Source organism: Erythrolamprus reginae, chromosome 3 (genome assembly GCF_031021105.1).
Source record: "Erythrolamprus reginae isolate rEryReg1 chromosome 3, rEryReg1.hap1, whole genome shotgun sequence".
NCBI classification, from domain to species: Eukaryota; Metazoa; Chordata; class Lepidosauria; order Squamata; family Dipsadidae; genus Erythrolamprus; species Erythrolamprus reginae.
The window spans coordinates 103780059-103801581 of NC_091952.1; the positions used below are offsets into that span (position 1 = coordinate 103780059).

Consider the following 21523-nt stretch of genomic DNA (forward strand, 5'->3'; position numbering starts at 1 on the left):
AAATACAAACAATTAAAATACAAAACATCAATAAACATACTTATAATCACACATGAGTATAGATTAAATAGTAGCAAGAAAAAAATAGAAAAAAGAAAAGGAAGATATGTAGCATATTTTAGATGTTGTTAAGAGTTTGAATCAATTTGGGATGTAAAATAAAATAATAAGTATTTTTTCTTTTTAAAATGTTTTAAAGAAAATATTTCATTGCCTTTTAAAAGCTTATAAAGTTCTACATTGAGAGCAGTCCACCTGTATGACAATTAATATGTTTTCTTTTTGATTAAACTATTATTTTCATAGGAATGTCCCCTTTTCACTTCTTAATAATCATTTCAGGAAGTTTCCTTTTATTATTACAGGAAGAGATAAAAATATTTTCATGAACTGGCTTATGTGGCAGCTTCCCAGGAAGCGAGACTGTCTCTCATTTCCTTTGAAAGTAATTCTCAACCTACTGAATTTTCTAATGTTCATTTGCTTTCATTATGCATTTTTTTTTACTGATGCTTGATCTACCTCTTGTTTGCTTTTATTTCATTCTTTAATATACATTTTTAATGAAAAAATGTAAACACATAAAAATTAACAATTTACACAAAGTAAAAAGATAAGAAAAAGAAGGATAAAGAAAGAATCAAAAATGCAAAAAAAAAAGGGAAAAAATATATTAGTGCCTTCTCTCTCATGGTGATTCAATGTGGCTTATAGGAAAGACAAACACAGCATAAAAGAAATAAAAATAACATCAATAATAATAAAATAATAAAATACTAACCCCTCACTTCCCCACCTGGCTACAACACACTCATACCAGCCCACCAGATTGGGCTCCAATCTGCTCTGGTTTCCCCAGGCCCAATGGCAGAACCATGTCTTCAAGGCCTTCTGAAAGAGTGTCACAGGCTCTTCTGCTGGGTCCTGCCAAATATATTTTTCATTTCTATATTGTAACCAATTTTAGCATGTTTTATTAAACATTTTTCACTTGTTTTATATTTCAATAAAATGTCTAATTTTAGCAATTATATATCTGTCATTTGTACATGTTTCAAATCCAGTCTTGCAGTATTTAAAAACAGTCTTTTATCTACTTTAAATATTTTTAATAATTGCTAATCTTTCTGCTTGCATTTTGTATTTTTACTAACATCTCATCTTCTGTTTAACCCTAAAACTTGCTAACACACCAAATTCTTTTAAATTTATCCATTGTTTCACTTCCTGTGAATTTTAAAGGATTTTCCAAAACTAACATCATGTCATCCAAAAAACGCTTATAAATCGTTTAAAAAAAATATTTTACTCTCTTTACAATCCTCTCTTCCCCTTGTATATCTCCATTCAATATTCAAGAACCAAAATTAGCAGGAGTTGGGGTCAATCTTGTCCTACTCCTTTTTGTCTGGTTAGCTTTCCATTCACAATTATATGTGCTCATAACTCATAATTGACTTTACCCATTTTATAAAATTTCTCCAAAATTCTTAATTTTCAAAATTTCGTTATGTAATAACTGCAGTGAGATTTTTGTTTGCACAAATATGGAAAGATTCCACAATGGAGGAATGACAGAATTTGCTGATGGCTAAATTAAGTTCCTTGATCAGAACAAAAAAAAAGACCATATCCATGTTTACTGGTGACAAGAAACACTTGAAGACTTTTGTGTGAAACAGAAGAAAAAAACATAATATAGGATTTTAATTAGACAGAATAGTAACATTTATAATTGCACTTATAATTGCTGTAAAGATTTGAAACTTCTATGTTTTTTCTTTCTTTTGTATATATTTTTACTTCCTTACCCCTTTCTTGTACTTTTAGCTTTCTCTTTGACTTCTTCTTTTTCTTTTCCCCACTTTATATTAGTCTTCTTTTCCTTTTAAAAAACAGTATTTAGTAAAATAGGCATGAGAGAAGAGAGAAATAAAATTTGGCCCATGTTCTGTTTAGACATCTTGATAGGATTCCATTTTTTTCTGCTGATGAGTTAAGATATCTCAAATAAAGAATGATGAGTTAAGATATCTCAAATAAAGAATAAAAAGGGAATAGATTATAGTTGATAGACTGGACTTTTTGTTCAAGAACCCAAGGTGGTTTTGTTGAAGAGTTTTTTCCAGGTTGGCTATTTTATTTACGTAGTGATTATATTCTGCCTTCTCTTCTTTTTGTTTTTTAGCTGTATATGATATAGTAACTCCCCTAGTATATGCTTTCAGTGTGTCCCATAGTATTTGAGTTGAGGTGGGTTGTTTCTTATTTTCCTCTAGAAATAATTTTCTTTGTTTAGCATTTCTGTATATTTTTCATCTCGAAGTAGGTTTGTATTTAATGACCATCTTCTAAATTCTTTCTTTTCCCCCTGCCAAGTGATTGTTATTGGGTTATGGTCAGCCCACGTATTTGGTTCTATGTCAACAGATTTTATTTTTTTGTGCATATTCTTACTTAGCCATACCATATCTATCCTAGAGAAAGAGTTGTGTGGGGCAGAGTAGAATGTAAATTGTTTTTCATTTGGATGTATCAATCTCCACATATCTACCAGATCTAGTTCATCCGTCATTTTCTCAAATGTGGTTGGTAGTGTGGCTCTTTTTATTTTACTCTTGGTTTCTATTTTGTAGTCCAGTTTTTGGTTCACTATTCCGTTATAGTCTCCTATTATACATATATTTGTTTGGTTAAATTGTAATAATATTTCATGTATTTTTTTATAAAATTGTTTCAATTCATGATTTGGTGCATATATATTTACTAATAATATTTTCTCTCCTTTGATTTCTACTTCTACTATAATATATCTTCCTTTTGGGTCAGTTTTTATCTCTCTTGGGTTTAATTCTTTTTTCACATATGTGGCTACCCCTCTTTTCTTTTCTTTTTCATCTAGAGAAGTGTATAGCTCTCCCAATTTGGTGTATTCTAAATATTTTTTGTGTGCAAGTTTGATATGTACTTCTTGTAGACATTGAATCTGGAGTTCCCAATATTCATGTTAATGAGTGCATCACACTTGCTTAATGACTTGCACAAATACACTTGTTTGTCTATGTGACAAATATTGGGTAATGGTTTGCTTGACATTAGTTGATTGCAAAAACAAAACTGCTCAGGTTTTACAACATGCATTGTACATGGATTAAGATTAAACAACAGTAATGAGACAAAGTTCTAGTCCACTTCCAACTATGGAAGTTTGCATGGGACAGTTGAAGAAGTCATTCTCTCTCAGCCAACCTATATCATATGATGGTTGTATTTTGGGGAAAACAAATAGGACAGAGAGCTGTATATGCTGTCTTCTGTGTCCTCTCCTCAATGAAGAGTGGGTTACCAATCTAATAAACAAACAAACAAACAAACAAACAAATAAACATTATGGCATTGAGAATTGTTCTCTGGATTCAATCTTTTGGAATCGGATGTTTACTGAATATCCTGGCAGGGTAGAAGGGTGGAGTAAACAATAGGTCTACCTATGCCGCAAAAGATGAAAACTCTTTTTATATGCACAGAATCAGGCAAGAAGCTTGCAATCTATGGAGCTCTAAAAATGAGTTTTTCAAAGGCTGAATGTTCCACAGATGCTGATATAATTCATTCTGCGTCCTTATCACTTGTCCTTCTATCCGCTTGCTAGCCATGTCAAGCCACATCCTGTTTTTCCTAGCAGTACTAAAGAGAAAGAGAGAGGGGAGAGAGAGGGAAGGAGGAGGAGGGAGGGGGAGAGAGAGAGAGAGGGAGAGAGAAGGGGGACATCTGCCTTGTTCAAACTATCTATAGTTATTCTTCCTTCAATGGTTTAGCAGGACACGGTAACAGCTAAAGTTCTAACAAAAATGAAAGTTAACTGAGAATTTTAAACATGAAGAGTTAACTTTTCATGTTTTAGCAAATGAGATATAAATCTGATCTTTGAAATTCTAGTCTAGGGTTACTAGTTATCATTCCTATATTTTGAGGTCTATCTTGGATAGGAGATGTGTCTGATGGCTTGCTAGTAAAGGACTAATTTGGGGACAGTATTTTGCCAATCCAACTATTTCATAAACTAGGTAATAATTTAATAATAATTTATTAGATTTATATGCCGCCCCTCTTGCGGACAGGTGACATAATTTTCTTATAAAGATTTCATTTATTGTATTTACTTAATTCAATGTAGTCTCCAACTGTCTCAGGGCAATATATTATCACAATATATTATCATAAAGTAATCCAATCCAATTCAAAGAAGGTGGGATTCAGTGTCACTATACAGAGATAAAACAATAAAAAGCATACTCAGGAAAGGAATCCAACCATCTCAACAAGTATTCAAGGCTTTATGCCATTGCCAAGGGGTGGGTGGGGAATAGGGACACATGGATTTCCAGGTGATCTCATCCCAAAGGGCTGTTTATTGGCTGTTTATTGAACCAAAGAGACCCAGAATGTGCCAATTCTGCTGGCATGCACCAGCCAGGCAGAAACCATGGGAAATAGGCAGTTCCTCAAATAACTGTAGCTGCTGCCAATTCCAGCTGCAGAAATGTTTATAATTACAGTAGTACCTCTATATACGAGCTGCTCTATATACGAGCATTTCGAGATACGAGCTAGGAGGGGAGAGATATTTCTGTTCTACTTACGAGCCCAAATTCGGGATACGAGCGCTCACTGCCTGTCCCTGTCAGCGGCCCAGCCACCTTCACCCGCCCGGACAACCGCCAGAGGGGCTCCTCTGGAGGGGCGCACGGGGAAGGGCTTGAGCCGCCGCCTTCTCCTTTCCCCGTGGGAGCGCCGCTCCTCTTGTCTGCCCGGCCTGAGAGGCACGAAACCGGTGCTCATGCCGGGCGGCCCGCCTGGAACGCCAGCAATGCCGCCGGGCCGATTGCAGAGCGGGGGCGGAAGGAGGTGGAGGCGCCGCCGCACCGGCCCCCTCAGGCCGCTCCGTCCGGGATGGGGCTCCTCCGGAGGGACGCACGGGGGCTCCAGAGGAGCCCCATCCCGGGCGGAGCAGCCTGAGGGGGCCGGAGCGGCGGCACCTCCGCCTCCTTCCGCCCCCGCTCGGCAATCGGCCCGGCGGCATTGCTGGCGTTCCAGGCGGGCCGCCCGGCATGAGCACCGGTTTCGTGCCTCTCAGGGCGGGCAGACAAGAGGTGCGGCGCTCCCACGGGGAAAGGAGAAGGCGGCGGCTCAAGCCCTTCCCCGTGCGCCCCTCCGGAGGAGCCCCTCTGGCGGTTGTCCGGGCGGGTGAAGGTGGCTGGGCCGCTGACAGGGACAGGCGGTGAGCGCTCGGAGGGGGCCCAGCCCGGAGCGAGACTTGGCCTCCGCTGCGGCTGCTGCCCGTCTGCTTCTCTCTCCTTCCTTCCCCGTGGTGCTTGGCGAACGGAGAGGCGGTCGCCTCGCCTGCCGCCCCGCTCTGCTTCCCTCCCTCCCTCCCTCTGCAGCCTTTGTGTTTTTGGCTGGGGGGGGGAGCAGGATGACCTTCCTGACTGCATGGCATCCTGCATGCAGGATGACATGCATGGCAAAGGGGCGGGGAGGATCGGGAGGCTCAAGCCTCCTTCGGTGGTGGCGGCCGGTTTCTGATTTTTGGGCTTGCACGCATTAATCGCTTTCCCATTGATTCCTATGGGAAACAATGTTTCATCATACGAGCTTTTCGACTTACGAGCCTCCTTCCCGCACCAATTAAATTCGTAAGTCGAGGTACTACTGTACATAATTCAATGTAGCAATTGAATTTCTAGCAATTTCCTCCTATTGGTGTGTGTGTGTTGGGGGGGAAGTGTGGGAGAAATGAATTCAGCAGTAGCCATTGGGAGTCATGCTCCTGACCAGGAGCAGACTACAGAAAGAATACTCATTAAATAACATTTCCCAAGACAATGGCCACAATATATATTCTCTTCAGTGCAGGGAGTTATCCCAGATGTCAATGAAATATGATAAGAGGTGTTCAAAAAACTACATTAAAAAAATGCACAGAAATATGAACATCTCACTTCCATTTTAAACTAGATATCAGAAGATAGAATGGATAACTTTGCTCTTAAAAGGAGAGCACATTAAATAACATTAATATGATAAACCCCAGGTCAGTGCCTTTCTTTTCACTCTCCCCATTTGCCCATGCGCAGTGAAGGTCTACCAAACTTTTTACTACCACACTGTGGCCATGGCTTATTCAGGGTGCCCTGCATTTTCTTTCAACATCATTCAGTGCAAATTGGGTGCTCTGGGGTGGAGCTCCATTTTTGCTACCTCACTGCACCCCCCTCCGGGAAGTGGCCCACCCCAGCCCTTGAGGCAAAAAAACAAAAGACCCCCTAAACTAAATCAAACCAAACCAAAAATACTGTAGGAATTATTTGAATTTTTAAAATGTCTATTCTTTAATGTATAGCTTTATTTTCTGGTCCCAAAACCCATTTCCCACTATATTTAGTTGAATCTTGCCTACTATAGAGGTTTTGGTTTCCCTTAGTCCTTTTCCTCCAATAGGCGTATACCAGAGAAGGACCTTGGACCTTCAACCAGCGTGGAAAAGATACAAGATGCTGAAAAATGTAATCCAAGATCTGGCCCACCTGGTGTTACCTATGACCCTATGCACAGCCTCAGCTGTCGGTTTCGCGACGCGGAAGCGAAACATGAGTAAGTAAGTAAATGAGATCAACCACTGACTGGGGCGTTTTTCCCAGGACTTTTTCCCGCCTGAAATCCCACTCCATGTTTTTATTGCACCAACAGGTTGTACCTTCAAATGCTCACCTAGAAGCTAATCCCACTGACTACAGAGGAGGGGAAATAGAAACTTCAGAGCGAAGATACGTGCGGCCGGGTTTTCCCCTTGCAACTGTCTCCACAGATCGCTATCCCGATTCCCGCCCCTCTCCACGTGCGCTTCGCCCACCGCCGGCCGTCACTCCACGCGTGAGTGACGTTAGCAAAGCGAAGTTCAACTTTGAGCACCTCCTTAAACCCCTGGACCATCTGACTCCACAACTCCGCCCACTCGGCTCCGGTTGCGAATGAAAAGTCAGGCCAGCCGAGCCGAAAAAGAGGAACGTGTGAGTGGGCGGAGGACAATCCACAGGAGAATCCGATCTAGTTGGACCGTGGGATGCGCCATCCTCGAGGCACCTAACGCGCACCGACCGCATTTGTAAGCCATATGCTCAGCATGCTTCATTATAAGCGAGAATGATTGAGAGGAAAGAATGGAATACGAACGAGTTACCGTCTTAGCTACTGGGATAGATAAACCGTTTGCTTCTTGCTTAGCAAGGAAAAAGCGCTTCTTTTTTTTTTGCCCCGGCTTAAAAAAACCCAGACTGTGCCGTCTTGTTAACTTGCTGCAAGTTCGTAAAAGCGAACGGGCGATGTTACATTGCAAGGGAAAGGGAAAGAGCGCATTTTGCACCAGGAGTTGCGACACGTTCGTGTATTTGCGTAGCATATTTTGACCGGGTGGGGAAAAAAAAAAGTTGCCTGAGGGTGGTGACATTGTGAGTTTTACGGAACCGAGAGCAATCCTCTGCGCTTGGATGTTTCCCGCGTGTTTGACGATCTGAGGGATACGGATTTCTGTTTCTAAGAAATGCGTGCCTGGCAAAGCTGTTCTTCCATCTATCGAGCGGGCTTTTAATAAAAATAGTCTTGGGAGACCGATGGTTGTGGCGGGGCTTCCCTGAGTAGAAACCGACAATTTGGCAGTGTCGAGGTCGGGAGACGCGGAACCAACGGAAGCATTGGGATGTTATTAGACGAGATAGTAAATATGTTCAAATGCAAACGGAGGGGTTAAAATCTTTAAGAGATTCGCATACCTGGGAATAAACTCAGATGGCTGTATTAATAAGATTACGCATGGGACTGATGTATTTTTGAGTAAGTAGGTTAGTTGATATTTGCCCCTGCTTATTCAAGGATCAACATGATTAGTGGAGGACTTATTTCTTTTCCCCAGTTTATCTGTTACCCTGATACACTTTTTTTTGGTTGTCTTTTCTAATTTTTGATAAAACTGCTCCTAATATGTTATTATACAAAAGTAGTGTGTGAAATGCGCGAGTTAAATTTTAGTCAAATGCATTCAAGTCTTGCACTGTCTTTGTCAATTCTGTCAAACATCAGGTAGGTTGTAGTATGCTTAATACTACAAGAAGGAAGGGTTTGAAATTGGGTAAGGAAGTCTTGGGTGTTCTAACATAATAATAATAATAATAATAATAATAATAATAATAATAATAATAATAATTTTTAATTAAATTTATATGCCGCCCCTCTCTGAAGACTCGGGGCAGCTTACAACATATAAAAACAGTATACATCGAGATATGATTAATTAAAATTGAGAATTACATTTAAAAAAACAAAAAACCTATTAGCATATACACATGTCCATTCAAACAAGCCAACATTATGGACATAACCAGACACACACAAAAAAAATCAAAAGGTTAATTCTCTACTGTATTTTCCTTTCCCCAGGTTGTTGTTATTGTTGAAATGTATGATTAGACTTATTTTTATGCCTTTAAGTCAGTTTTGACATCAGATGGCTGCCTAGACAAGCTTTGTAGTTCTTTGGGAAAGATTTTTCAGAAGTGATTTGCCTCTGCACCCTTCCTAGGGCTGAGCGGAAGTGATTGGCCCAAAGTCATCTAAATGGCTTCATGCCAAAGGCATGAACTCTCACCTTTGACATGACCTTCTGGTTTGTAACCTGCTGCCCTAACCACTAGCCCAGACTGCTCGTTAGATTTATATCTCACTTTAATTTGTATTTTTTAAGGCAACATGCTGTAATCATAATACTGTTTCCTATTTTCATTACAACAGCAAACCTGTGAAGTGGTTGGGCTGAAAAACAACAACAAACAAACCATTCCCCTAAAGCAGTGTTTCTCAATTATTTTCTGTTACGCCCTCCCCAGGAAGAAGTAAACATTTTGCGCCCCCCCCCCCAACTCTCCACTGACCCAATTGCAATATTCGGCACATTATCGCCAACATTTTTAGACACAGTAAACATACCGGTCTTTCCTTGTCTCCCATCATAGTCACAGTGAAGCCAAGCGCTACGTACACTTCGTTATATTTCCTCATCTTAGCTTTTGGGAGACTTACGTTTATCTCTGTTTCTTTCCTCCTTTCTTTTCATCCCTGTTAAATATTTTTCCATGGTGTCTCTTAAGGGTTTGTTATCTGCACTTCATATCTTCTGCTCTTTGCTGTATGCTATGGTTTGTGCAACCCCCCCCCCCTACTCCTGCAGCAAAAAGAACACATTCCCCAGGGCCATACACCTCTGGCATCGCTCTGTGCCCCCCTGGGGGGGCCCACCCCACTATTTGAGAAATACTGCCCTAAAGTTCCCTAGCCAGCTTTCAGCTCTGAAATTGGGCTAGATACAGGGGTCCTCAAACTTGGCAACTAATTTTCCAACCAGTTATGCTGGCTGGAGAATTCTGGAAGTTGAAGTCCACAAGTCTTAAAATTGCCAAGTTTGAGAACCATTGGGCTAGAACTCACATTCTCCCAGTTTCTACTGCAATATCTGAACCATTCCATCAAGCCAGCTTCTTACTTTTACTTTTCTACTAGGTTGTTGTGCAGACTTCTAGGTGAGGCTTCATTCTTTTCTAATAATGGCTACAGCTGCTGGTTCTGCTTCCCACTTACCTATTTTGTAGTTATACAAAACAACCTAGGAGAAAACCACAGGGCATAGCAAGCAGAAAGTGTGCATCATACGCCTTTGAAATTGCCTCCAGTGGAAAAGTTTCTGGGAAAACTCTGTGACTCTTAAAAACTTCCCAGCTGATAGTCCTACATTGGCTGTGTTTAGCACGAAGATGAGAAGACTGTAGTCATGAATAATAACTGTCTTAAAATGGCTGAAAGAGGCCATCATGCAGAAGATGGGGCAAAATTGGTTTGGGTTTTCCAGAAGATAGATCACTAGGTTAAGATGAGCAAGACAGTAAATGGTGATAGAACATCATTAAAAAATGGTAATTGTTTTTCAACAATGGACAGACTGCCTCAGGTGATGAGGGGGAATCTTTCACAGAAGATGTTCAAACACTGGATGGATGGACAAGGAATTGATCTAGATGATTTTCAATATTCCTTCCAATCTTTACATTCTGTTTCACAGACATCAAAGAAGATATTTATGGATTACCACATTGCTTGCCCTGGTTTAAAAGGTCAGAGTTGAAATGTGTGCGCATACTGTCTATTTTTTTCTCTCTTGGTTAATGTGCAGTATTCCCTAAGGTAAGGGTGTCAAACTCACTGCCTGCGGGCCGGATGGGTCATGTATTGGCCACGCCCATGCCCATGTCCAGTTTAGTGAAGGGGGGGAAAGTCACAAAATCCCATGTGACACCACCATGACATCACAAGTTTGATACCCCTGCTCTAAGCTTTTATTGCAGGATCCAGACTTTTTATTTTGAAGGAAGAACAGTTTGTGAGTGCAGAGGAGAAATCAAACTTGAGCAGTCTCCCAAACAAGAAAGATACTTCCTTCTTCTCTCAATACTCAATACATCAAAAACATCATCAAAAAAGCACAACAAAGAATGTTCTTCCCGCGCCAGCTCAGGAAGCTCAAACTGCCCAAGGAGCTGCTGATACAGACATAGGAATCATTGAGTCTGTCATCTGCACCTCAACAGGACCGTCACAGACTTCAGAGGATAATCAGAACTGCAGAAAAAAACAATCGCTGCCAACCTGCCTTCCATTGAGGACCTGTATACTGCATGAGTCAAAAAGAGGGCGGGGAAAATATTTAGTGATCCCTTGCATCCTGGACACAAACTGTTTTAACTCCTACCCTCAAAACGTCGCTACAGAGAACTGCACACCAAGACAACTAGACACAAGAACAGTTTTTTCCAGAATGCCATCACTCTACTAAACAAATAATTCCCTCAACACTGTCAGACTTTTTAGTAAATCTGCACTTTTATTTCTACTAGTTTTTCTCATTATTCCTATCATTCTTTCCTCCCACTTCCTGTATGACTGTAACTTGTTGCTTGTATCCTAAGATTTTTTATTAATATTGATTGTTTCTTCATTGCTTATTTGACCCCTATGACAATCATTAAGTATTGTACTCCATGATTCTTGACAAATGTATCTTTTTCTTTTATGTACGCTGAGAGCAAATGCACCAAGACAAATTCCTTGTGTGTCCAATCACACTTGGCCAATAAAATTCTATTCTATTCTATTCATTTTCTGAATTTTACTGCTTAAAACTCATGGTATACTGGGGAAAGCAATATCTAGTATGCAAGGATAAGAAAATAGATGTTATTTAAAACTTTTTTGTGCTTTTCAAATTTTCTGACCATTGTGGATTTAGGACTTCCAAGGTTATTATGTGTGTGATTGGGTGATACATCACTCAATAACACATAACAAAGAGATTGTAAGTTCTAATCCTGTTTTGGCTATGAAAGCCAGCTGAGTGACCTTGGTCACACAACTTACCTTTTTGTGGGGAAGATAGGAGGAGAAAGGTCTTCGGAGAGGGGCGGCATACAAATCTAATAAATTATTATTATTATTATTATTATTATTATTATTTTGACATTTGGAATCGTTTATAAAAATAATAAAGGTGGGCTATAGATAAATTTCTCTGAAGTATAGCCTTCATATAGTCTAATTGGAAAGGGTCAGAAGCAGGCTATTGTTTTCTTTTACCATGCCATCCTCTTGTGCTGCAGTATCAAAGAGAAAGAAGGAGGAAGTTGCAAACTGTGAAGGCAATTATCTTTTATTTATCCTGCCTCTCTGGATGAAGCAGATAAAGATTTGAATTCAACAGGCAAACTTCCCAGCTTTGGATTACCGGGAGATGGAATTCAGAAGAGGAGGAACAAAGTAGCTCCTCTTCACTTGACCACTCTAGTTGCTGCTCAAGTCCTCAACTCTCCTTAATTCCTTTGCCCTAGCAGTTCAGCCTATCAGGTGAGAATCCAGATGTTGAAGAAAAGAGAACTTTCCTCTATTTGCATGAACTTTTCTCTATTTGCATGCTTTATTGCTCCAAGAAGCAAGCAGAACCTATAGGTTGAGGCAGAGGAAGTAGTGATGGCTTTAGGCAGAAAACTGCTGTCCTCAAAACTATTCAGTAAAGAGATTGGATAGTTTTTAGTAATTCATCCTCTTGGTTGCTCAATCTGCGTCCCTTTTAAACTCCATCCGTTTGGGAAAATGTACTGCAAGGAACTAGTTTTAATTCAAAGGGAATGAATGAAATAGAGCTGCTTCTCAGTCATTTTCTCACTAAATGTTCTGGATGGTTGAGCTAGTTAGGCTCAATTTGACAACATCCAAAAGAAATTTACAGATAAGCCAGAAGGAAGTAACTGCCCCTTGTTTGACTAATAATCTATTCTGCACTATCCCAGCTGTCTTAAGTTTTCACCAGTGTGTAACCATGGTCCCACCTGCAGGTAGAGAGAATGATCAAGAAAGGTAGAAGCCACCACTATATTGTTTTCTGTTTTAGAATTTAATGGAAGTTGGGAAGGTCTCTTTGCTTTGTTTTTTTTCCCCTCAGCAGGTATTGCAAAGCCGGGGCAATGATCAGTTTGCATGAGTATTGCATACAATATGTCTCTCAACAAAGCTTGGCAGTTGGAATAGACACAGCTTTTTTGGCACCAATTTGGAAGCAGCTTGCTAATGCTTCCTCTGAGATTTTCTTTAATTTACAATACAAGTGATGTTTTATGATGTTTTGCTCAAAAATAGCTTGTCTAGACAACAAATGATATATAATCACTCACTCAAGCAGTGATTGTGAGTAGTATTTATCCCACAGCCATAGAACTGCATTCATGTTGTCCATGCAGTAAAAAATATAATGTGGGTACGGATATAGTACAGTGATACCTCGTCTTACGAACGCCTCGTCATACAAACTTTTTGAGATACGAACCCGGGGTTTAAAATTTTTTTGCCTCTTCTTTCAAACTATTTTCACCGCATGAACCTGCCGCCGCCACTGGGATGCCCAGCCTCTGGACTTCCGTTGCCAGCCAAAGCGCCCGTTTTCATGCTGGTGGGATTTCCCTGAGGCTCCCCTCCCTGGGAAACCCCACCTCCGGATTTTGCGATGCTGCAGGGGAAGCCCAGCAGGGGAAGCCCACCAGCGGGAAAATGGGCACTTCGGCTGGCAATGCTGCGATTTTGCTGAGGCTTCCCTCACTGGGAAACCCCACCTTTGGACTTCCGTTGCCAGCGAAGCACCCGTTTTCACGCTGGTGGGCTTCCCCTGCTGGGCTTCCCCTGAAGCATCGCAAAAACGTGGAAGTCTGGAGGTGGGGTTTTCCAAGGAGGGGAGCCTCAGGGGAATCCCACCAGTGCAAAAATGGGCGCTTCGGCTGGCAAAAGGGGTGAATTTTGGGCTTGCACGCATTAATCGCTTTTCTATTGATTCCTATGGGAAACATTGTTTCATCTTATGAACGTTTCACCTTACAAACCTCCTCCTGGAACCAATTATGTTCCTAAGACAAGGTATCACTGTACTAGAAAACAAAATTTAGTGTATAAAGTTAGGAAGAATGTAACTTTCTTCCTGTCTATTGATTCTTCCTTTCAAATAGTCCTTCCTTGACTGGCTTAAACCAGAAGTGATTTTTTTTTTTTAGTGGCTGACAGTTGCTCTTAGAAATAATATTTGTGGTTGTGAGTTTAAGCTTAATATAAGAAGGGTTGAGGTCACACCCTACAGATACTTACAGCTACCTGATCTCTCTCTACTGCTAGTTCAGATTTAGGTAACTAATTTCTTGAGAAAATGTTCATTCATCTTATGTGATTTATTGTCCAAGAGACAGGATGATTATCTTGCTTAGAGGAGACTGTTCTTTTATACAATGGCAAGTAGAACAATAGTTGTTTTAAAGAATGGCAAGTATAGCTATGTTCCTTATCAAAGAAGGGCTGGTATGTTGTAGTAGATTCATACAATAATATATAAATTCTTCTTGCCTTAACAAAAATTTCCTGTAGTGAGCATTGGGATAGAGGGAGAAAATATACATAGAAGGATAAGCCTGTTTATATCTTGGGAATGATGGAATCAAAGAACTGTTAATGCTCCTGTAGTTACGAGAGAGATTTAAAGATGAATCTGTAATTCTCAATGGAACTGCATAGAGGATTATGCAGTGGCATAGGCTTAGTACTCTTCAATATTTTCATCAATGATTTAGGTCAAATTTTCAGATGATGCCAAGCTGACAAGAATAAATTTATACTTGAACACTGGGCCCTATCTAAAAAAAGGAAATTCAATGTAGAGAAAAGCAAGGATCTACCTTTAGACAAGAAAAAACAAATGCACAGGTATAGTATAGGTGATTCCTGGCTCAATAGTGGTAACTGTAAGAGGGATCTTGCAGTCCTAGTAGACAATCATTTAAATATGAGCCAGCAGTGTGAGGCAGCTATCAAAAAAGCCAACTCAGTCCTAGGTTGCATTAACAAATGAATAGAATCAAGGTCACATGAAGTGTTAGTATAACTTTGTAATGCCTTGGTAAGATCACAATTGAAATATTGCATCCAGTTTTGGTCACCACAATATAAAAAAGATGTTGAGACTCTAGAAAGAGTACAGAGAACAGCGTTAAAAATGATTAGGGGACTGGAGAATAAAGCATGTTGCAGGAATTGGGTGTGTTTAGTTTAAAAAAAAGAAGGAATAGAGGTGACATAAAAGCAGCGCCCCAAATTTAAGGGGCTGCCAAAAAGAAGAGAGGGTCAACCTATTTTCCCTAGCACCTGAGAGTAGAACAAGAAGCAATGGATGGAAACTAATCAAGGAGAGAAGCAGTCTAGAACAAAGGATAAGTTTCCTAACAGAACAATTAACCTATGAAAGCAGAACAATTAACCTATGTTAATGGAAGTTTTTTTAAAATTAGAATTTTTAAGGATTGTTTTTTATATATATTAATTGGATTGCTTACTACTGTCTCTTTTATATGCTGTCAGCTGTCCCGAGTCCTGGGAGAGGGGTGTCATACAAATCCAATTAAACTTGAAACTTGAAACTAAGGTCTTGCTATCAGAAGTTATGGGTGTTCCAACACTAGAGTTTTTAAAGAAGAGATTAGACAACCATTTACCTGAAATGGTATAGGATTTCCTATCTGAGCAGAGGATTGGAGTAGAAGACCTTCAAGGTCCCTTTCAATTCTGTTATTCTGTTTTTTGAATATACACTATTAAGTAAATTTGATAAAGTGCAAGTTACCTCTTAAAAGTTTATTTCAACCCACTCTTACCTTTAACTGTTTGGTTATGCTCAATTTATATGGATTACTAATCTATTGCTCTGGATTCACCAGAGCATGAAGTCTGGGTAGGTTAGTACCCAGAAGTCTTGGGAACTGCACTTCCACTTCGAAATTCTTTTTATATCAAATTGTATGACCCAATACTTGAGTGCTACCTTGAAATAGTGAAAGATAAAGCGAAGTATTAAGCAAGAATCTTTCAAAATTTCCTTGTGTAAACATTTTTCCTGGAAAAAAAGTAAGGTAGAGTATTCGCTCCTCTCAACATTGTTAATACTTTTTAAAAACAAAAAACAAAGAACTCTTGATATTAGAATAGATTTTTCCAGATTCTCAACTTTTATCAAATTATTTTTCCTTTTAAGCCTCAAAGTAAATATACTCAAATAGGGCTGTGTAATAGATAATGGTAACACCCTGGCCACAACTAAATTGGTTCAAAGCTGATTCTAATTGATTTGCGGTGGCAGAGATTAAAGGAACAAGCTCTCCCACCGGTTTATAAATTCCCTAGGAGGTACCACCCAGTAATTAGAGAATCTATTCTAGGACTTCAGCCATAAATCTGAACAATGGCAAGTGCAGTGGAAATCGGGAAATTCAAGTAGTTCAAATGAATATAAAGATTTATTGCAAGCTTAAGTTCTTTACAAGAATTGGATCATTTAATGGTCAAGAAAAATGAACATGAGATAAGAGAGGCATTGAAGGTGGGCTGGACAGATCTCGTGTGGGAATAAACAGTTAAATGTTATTGTTAAATGGCTAGTTTATCTTTGATTTAATAAACAAGTGTAATTATAACAAAATACAGCTGCAAACAAATTATATTCGTATTTCAAATTGCATACAGATACATTTAAAAAGCCTAATCTGAAAATTTACAATACAATAATGTACACACAACATTAGATCTATATTAAAAGGGTTACTTTTTGTAAACCTCAATGGTAATTTACTGTAGCTGAATAACAGATGTTGTTATAATGAATAAGTTATTGTGCCATAGGCCAAGCTCATCATTACAAGCAGTTTGGTTCTTGTAATAAAGCTATTAACTAGGAGAAAATCCCGTTATGTTGTAACGGGAAAATCCCATTATGTTGTAATTTCACTCCAATGTCTAAATATATATTTCATCATTAGAAGCTCTGCATTGAAAGTGTGAGACTTTATTATTTGAACAATATGATATATATTTATGTATATAATATACAGTATATTATCTATGTCTGTCTATCTACCTATCTACCTATGTACCTATCATCTATCTAATAAAGTCTAGCCCTTTCAATGCAGTGCACCTAATGATGATATACATCTAATGAGGATATACAGTGTTCCCTCGATTTTCGCGGGGGATGCGTTCCGAGACTGCCCGCGAAAGTCGAATTTCCGCGAAGTAGAGATGCGGAAGTAAATACACTATTTTTGGCTATGAACAGTGTCACAAGCCTTCCCTTAACACTTTAAACCCCTAAATTACAATTTCCCATTCTCTTAGCAACCATTTAGATTATTACTCACCATGTTTATTTATTAAAGTTTATTTTTTTAAAAAATTATTAAAGGTGGATGAAAGTTTGGCGATGACATATGACGTCATTGGGCAGGAAAATCCGTAGTATAGGGGGGAAAAACCACAAAGTATTTTTTAATTAATATTTTTGAAAAACCGTGGTATAGGCTTTTTGCGAAGTTCGAACCCGCGAAAATCGAGGGAACACTGTATATAGACATACAGGTAATCCTCAACCGTTCTAAGTAGGGGTGAAATGCTCCCGGTTTGCTTGTGCCTATTGGTCATCGGAGAGCTAGTCACGAAGGGAGCATGAGGCACCACCCACCCACCTGGACGTCACCATTTGGGTTCTTTTACCCTCTGTGCATGCACAAAGCACAGAAGGTAAAAGAACCCAAATGACGGTATCCAAGTGGATGGGCGGAGCCTGCACTCCCTTCACAACTGGCTGTCCGACGACCGATAAGCACCAGCAAACCTGGAGCATTTCACCCCTGGTTCTAAGCTACAATGATACTAAAAAAAGTATAGGCTTTCAAAGTGACTCCTCACACTTAAAACTGTTGCAGCATCCCCATGTGATGAAAATTGGGGTGCTTGGCAACCAATTCACATCTATAATGGTGGTAGCATCCCAGAGTCATGTGATCACCATTTGCAATGCTCAATGAGAGAATGACTGCCTGATTCTCTTAACAACTGTAGCTACTCATTTAACAGTGGCAAAAAAGGATGTGAACTCACTTAACAACTACCTTGTAAGCAGTAGAAGTTCTTGCTTAAGTATAGTATTTGGGTCTCAACTGAGGTCGTAAGTCAAGGACTACCTATATAGTATTCTAGGTGAAATATCCTTCTCTAATTTTTGATTTAATTTTGTTACTACAGGACACATTTTAAAAAGACTTCAATTGGGAGTTTGGGAAACTACAACTATTATCATATTTACAGAAAAATATAGTTCCCAGAATAGCGCTTGTTTGTTTGATATTTAAGCCGCCCAACTCCTTCTGGACTCTGGGCAGCGTACAATTAAGAACAATTAAAAACCAGTTAAAAACCCTGAAAATAAAATTGCTCATTTCTTCTTAGTCAGAGCTTGATGTTATTGCTCAATGGCCCCAGGCCTGCTGGCAAAGCCAGCTTTTTATGGCTTTCCGGAAGGCTACGAGGGTTGGGGCAGTGCAGCTCTCCGGGGGATTATAATTTAATAAATTATAATCATTATCATGCTCTTGAAGAAGATAACATTGGGAAAAGACATTTGTTAACTTGGAGACTTCCCAAATTTCCCCAAAGTTTATTTAATGGTCCATGTGTTGAGAAAGTTTGTCAAGGGCATATGCATAAAATGGAATTTAAGTGTCTTCAAATAGACTACCTGGTGAGTGTTGATATATCAAACTTAACTCTACAAGTTAGACAAAAACGAGTCCTTTCCCCCAATCAGTATAAGTAACAATGTTTTGTTTTTCATTTGAAAAAACATGATTTTAATTTCCTAATTAGTTGTGTCCAGAAATTCTTTTTATGTTAGATTTAAATTGTATGCTAACGGCACATAACAAAATTAATAAATAAATAGCAGCTGGTAGGCTGGGAAAGAAATCAATGTTAATAAAAGTGCTATCAGTTAAGTTTAAGTATGACATGCAAGCATTGTTACTGATGTAAGGATCCTTTGAACTCTACGGTTTTGATAAGGCTTTTGTTCTCCAGTAATAAATATTTACATTATATGCAAAAGAAACTCCAAAATGCTACCCAGACTTGGCTGTAAATATATTCCTGCTTATCTTAGGAAGAATAACAATTATTTTTGTTGGAGTGTTGCCATAACAATAGCACAATTCTTAGAATAAGATAATGTTCCAGAAGTGGAATTGTTCATCTGGCAGTTTCCCTGGTCAAAAGTCCAAATATGAATTCTATCTTGGAATATTCTATAAAAAGTTCTGCCCATCTCAAAGAGATGCAAAACTTGTATTGAGGGATAAAAGTTTGAAGTCTTTTTGGAATTCCATCCTGCTTTCTAGCCAGGAAACCAGTCTCCTTTCTAGGTCTGGTGGAGTTGGCCCTGTTCTTGCACTATTTGCTCCTTACAGTAGAACAGCAGTCCTCAACCTTTTGGGCACAGGGAGCAGTTCTATGGAGAGACATTTTTCCATGGACTGGAGGGGACATAGTTTCGTGTGCTGCCTGCATTCTGCGGATGGGTATTCACTTGTTTAGGTGGACATGCCACCGCCCACAGACTGGGAGTTAGGAACCTCTGCAGTAGAAGAAGCTGGTATCGATCGCTCTGTTTATTGGTCAACGCCTTGATAAGACATTTGGTTGATAAACTTCAAATTAAGTTTTCTTGCATTTTAGCAAGAGTAATGATTTATTGTAATTAATGGTCAAGCTTGGAACTAGTTAAGCAGACCTATGAATATCCAGGAAATGTTGATAAGTAGTTTAATTCAACTACTACCCTCAAAACGTCGCTACAGATCACTGCACAGCCCCAATGCCCCAATAGCCCCAATAATTCACCCAATGCTGTCAAACTGTTTACTAAGTCTGCACTATTACTACTAGTTTTTTCTCATCATTCCTATCACCCATTTCCTCCCACTTATGACTGTAACGTGTTGCTTGTATCCTTAAGATTTTTATTAATATTGATTGCTTCCTCATTGCTTATTTGACTCTATGAAAACCATTGTGTTGCACCTCATGATTCTTGACAAATGTATCTTTTCTTTTATGTACACTGAGAGCATATGCACCAAAGACAAATTCCTTGTGTGTCCAATCACACTTGGCCAATAAAGAATTTTATTCTATTATTCTTGGCCAATAAAGAATTTTATTCTATTACTCCCTATTCTATTCTAATTGTGGGAAAGCTATTATGAAAGGATTGCAATTTATAGCCAAATCAGTGTCCCTCCCTCTTGGGAGGGACAGGACACTTCATGTTTCTTGGCTTGGCAAAGGATAGCTTTGATATTTTTACTACATTCCTCTGACAGTTTGAGAATTAACTGTCACACAAGGAATGCTTATGACCAATGAACACACATGGTTTTAATAGTTTGTGAGAATTCTTACAAATGGTTGTTGTTACCAGCACCACAAACCTTAAATTACTCATTTCCTAGAATCATAAACTAAGAGTTGAAAGTGACCTTCATCGCCATCTTGTCCATTGTAAGAAATTATTGTATGGTTTTCATTACCCAATCCTCTGATATTGCATTGCCTCCAGTTTCAAACCCAATAGTAAATAGTCACAAATTATCATTTTTCAGTATTACCGTATTTTTGGGTGTATAAAATGCACCTTTTAACCTCAAAAAGATGCGTCAAAAAACGGGTGTGTCTTATACATTTAAGGGCATTTTCAGCTTCTGGAGGGCCTCCGGGGGGATGGGGAGGGCATTTTTGCCCTTCCCAGGCTCCAGGGAAGCCTCTGGAACCTGGGGAGGGTGAAAAATGGGCGCACCAGGCCCACCAGAAATTGAGAAACGGGCTGTTTCTGGCCTCCAGAGGGCCTGCAGGGGGGCAGGAGGCAATTTTCACCCTCCCCAGGCATTCATAATGGGTGTGGGCACTCACACAGGCACAATAGAGTGTGCACAGGTTTTTTTGGCACCCGAGGGAAAAAAGGTTCGCCATCACTGGACTTGATGGATGCTATACCATTCTTGACAAATTGTGTCCAATCTTTTCTTAAAAACTTCGAGTAATGGGACACTTAAAACCTTTGGAGACAAGCCATTAATTGTTCTAACTGTTAGGAAAGTTCTCCTTAGTTCTGGATTGCTTCTCTCTTTGATAAGCTTCCATCTTTTACTTTTTGTCCAACCCTCATGTGCTTTGGAGAATAGTTGACCCCTGTTCTCTGTGACAGCCCCTCAAATATTGGAAGACTGCTTTCATGTTACCCCTAGTCTTCTTTGTTAGACTGGGCATGCTCAGTCTAGCTTGTGTTCAGCAGGAATGAACAGCCACCATGTCATCTGTAAATGGTTTAATGTAGGGTTTGGCAATTGTTTCTGATGCCAGATATTTTCTCCAAAAATAAAAATAAATAAAGTTTAATTAAAATGTAAAGCAATCAAATTTCATTGGTCATGCTATTTTGATCACTTTATAAAATATGCATTTACGTATCAAGATTCCCATAAAGGATCTCAATTGGTGTTGCATTGATGTATTTTGGTTAAAGACTATTTGAAAAGTGCTGTTCAGTGTCCTATCACTGTAGTGATTTAATTCAATAAAGAAGAATGAGTTGCTGGCTTGAATGAGATGTTCAGTGGAGGAAAGGAATCCTGCACAGTTCTGTTAACTTTCCAATCCGTTGGAAAAGAGACTGTGGCTGAGTTAAGAGAGGATTCAGCCTAGAAATGCTACATCCACAAATGTTCCAAATCCAACACCACCCCTTGAATTTTGTTGACTTATATCTGGAGCCAATTTAGTGCTTCCCATTACTGTAGTTCAGTGGTCCCCAACCTTTTTTCCACCAGGGACCAGTTTCAGCAAGACAATTTTTCTATGGCCCGGTGGGGGCGGAAAGGGGTGTGGTTTTGGGCGGGATTAAGCATGAGGGTATAGCTTATCATTCCATTGTCTCTCTTCCCTCCCCCCTTTTTAATTT

General features: G+C 39.4%; 1 protein-coding gene across 1 annotated transcript in view; it reads left to right on the forward strand.

Annotated features, from left to right (window-relative positions):
* Window positions 1–7023: 7023 nt before the first annotated feature.
* The window catches only part of PLA2G4A (phospholipase A2 group IVA), a 106879-nt gene continuing 92379 nt past the window's right edge, over window positions 7024–21523 (forward strand). The window contains exon 1 of the mRNA XM_070749008.1: window positions 7024–7165. The gene's annotated coding sequence lies outside the window, so the exon portion shown is untranslated. The remainder of the gene's footprint in view (window positions 7166–21523) is intronic.